Below are 2,500 nucleotides of genomic sequence, written 5' to 3'. Positions count from 1 at the left end.
CCTTCCTATCATTCTCTAAAATTCAACATCTTTTTATTATATTATTGACATTATCTTCCTTCGCTTCCCCTTCTCTTCCTCTTCCTCTTCCTTTCCCTCATCCTCCTCCTCTTCCCCATCACCCTATCAACATCTCCTGAAGGGCCGCTGTTTCCCTTCACAGTGCTCTTGGGACCAGAAAATTAAGAGGAGGAGGAGGAGGAGGAGGGATGACATGGGAGAATTAGAGAGAGATAAGGAGAAGGAGAAAAGAAAATAATAACGAAGAGGAGTTGGTAAGAGGAGGAAGAGGAAAGCGTGAGAGAGAAGAGGAGTGGAGAGGAAAGAGGAAATACGAGACAAGACAGCGGAGGAGGACGAGAAGGAGGTGGAAAATGGAGGTAAAGAGGGGAAAGAAGGAAAAGTGAAGAGTAAATGGAGGAAAGAGAGAGGAATGAAGGATATGAAGTAAGATGGAAGGAGAAGTAACAGAGAAAAGATGAAATGGAAAAAAAATGGAAAAGGGAATAGAAATGGAAAAAGCAAATGAGAGAGAGAGAGAGAGAGAGAGAGAGAGAGAGAGAGAGAGAGAGAAAGAGGAAGAGAGAGGGAGGAACTAAAAGGGAAGAGAGGAGGAGGAGGAGGAGGAGGAGGAATAAAGGGAAGAGGGGAGGAAATAAAGAGGAGAATAGAGAGAAAATAAGGGAGAGGGAAAAGGAACAGAAGAATTTATAATGAGAGAGAGAGAGAGAGAGAGAGAGAGAGAATCATTGTTTTCGCCTCTGTTCGTCTCTCTTGCTCTCTCTCTCTCTCTCTCTCTCTCTCTCTCTCTCTCTCTCTCTCTCTCTCTCTCTCTCTCTCTCTCTTTTATCTCTCCTTAACAACCTCTCCCGTCATTTCCTTTTGCTGGTTTTCACTCACACACCAAAATAGTTGTTGTGGTGTGGTGGTAGTGGTGGTGTTTTTGTAGTAGTAAGAAGAGAAGGAAAAATAAAGTAGTAGTAGTAGTAGTAATAATAGTAGTAGTTGTAATAGTAGTAGTAGTAGTAGTAGTAGTAGTAATGGGAGGAGGAGGAGGAGGAAAAAGAAGAAGGTTTTACACTTTCTTGCTTGCTTAGGTGTATCTGGCCGAGAGAGAGAGAGAGAGAGAGAGAGAGAGAGTTGTTTTGGTCCGGAGATTGAGTGTAGTGGAGAGAAACAAAGTCTTAAGTGTAATGGTGGTCTCTCTCTCTCTCTCTCTCTCTCTCTCTCTCTCTCTCTCTCTCTCTCTCTCTCTCTCTCTCTCTCAGCTTTATAATTACTTTCTGCTTCTGCTGTCGCTCCTCCTCCTCCTCCTCCTCCTCCTCCTCCTCCTCCTCCTCCTCCTCCTCCTCCTCCTCCTCCTCCTCCTCCTCCTCCTCCTCCTTCTTGTTACCTTTGATAAATGAGAAGAGGTCGATAAGAAGAGGCGGCGCTGATGATAAGGGCTCCATCCTTATCAACGGGGAGAGAGGGAGAGGAGAGGGAAGGGGAGTGGGAGAGAGGGAGAGGGAAGGGGAGTGGGAGAGAGGGTTAGGTGTGGATGAGGTTGATGAGTGATGCTGGATGCGCCAATCAATGCTCCTCCTCCTCCTCCTCCTCCTCCTCCTCCTCCTCCTCCTCCTCCTCCTCCTCCTCCTCCTCCTCCTCTTTGTCTTCGCCCTTTCACGCATTTCCTTCCCTTCCCTTCCCTTCCCTTCCCTTCCCTTCCCTTTCTCTTTTCTTCCCTTCTCTTTCTCTTCTCTTCCCTCCTTTTTTCTCTTCTTTTCTCTTCTATTCTCTCCTTTCCCTTTTCTTCTTCTCTTTTCTCCTCTTTCTTAACCTCCCCTCCTTCCTCCTCCCTCCCTCCCTCTTTTGCCTTCTCTTTTCCTTTTCTCTTCTCCCTTTTTTCCGAAACACCCATAATAGAACCATACAAATACCGGAACCGAAACTCAACCATAAAAGAACCGTACGAGAACCGGAACAGAACCTTACTAGAACCGAAACCGAACCGTACGTAAGTCAAAACAGCCTTACTAGAACCGGAACCCAAACGTACGAGAACCGGATCCGAGCGGCTGGTAATATTTAGTTATGTAGATTAATATGCAAATTCGTATGAAATATTAAGCTTTAGAGATTAAATAAAACAAGTCCTCTCTCTCTCTCTCTCTCTCTCTCTCTCTCTCTCTCTCTCTCTCTCTCTCTCTCTCTCTCTCTCTCTCTCTCTCTCTCTCTCTGGCGGTATTGCTTTGTATATATATTTAGTTGTCACATTTCGAGAGATAGAGAGAGAGAGAGAGAGAGAGAGAGAGAGAGAGAGAGAGAGAATTTTAAAAGCAAGTCGACCAAAGAATTTCTGAGTGACTGAAAGAGGAGGAGGAGGAGGAGGAGGAGGAGGAGGAGGAGGAGGTAGAAGAAGAAGAAAAAGAAGAGGTAGCGGATTATGAAGGCTCAGGTACACACACACACACACACACACACACACACACACACACACACACACACACACACACACACA

At 45.7% G+C, this 2,500-nt stretch overlaps 1 protein-coding gene across 1 annotated transcript in view; it reads left to right on the top strand.

Moving 5' to 3' along the window:
- LOC123502983 (inositol polyphosphate-4-phosphatase type I A-like) overlaps positions 1–2,500 on the top strand; it is a 91,991-nt gene that overhangs the window by 55,103 nt on the left and 34,388 nt on the right.

This window comes from Portunus trituberculatus, chromosome 13 (assembly GCF_017591435.1).
Source record: "Portunus trituberculatus isolate SZX2019 chromosome 13, ASM1759143v1, whole genome shotgun sequence".
Taxonomy (NCBI): Eukaryota; Metazoa; Arthropoda; class Malacostraca; order Decapoda; family Portunidae; genus Portunus; species Portunus trituberculatus.
The sequence above is the reverse complement of the archived record's forward strand: the minus strand, read 5'-3'. Positions and strand labels throughout refer to the sequence as shown.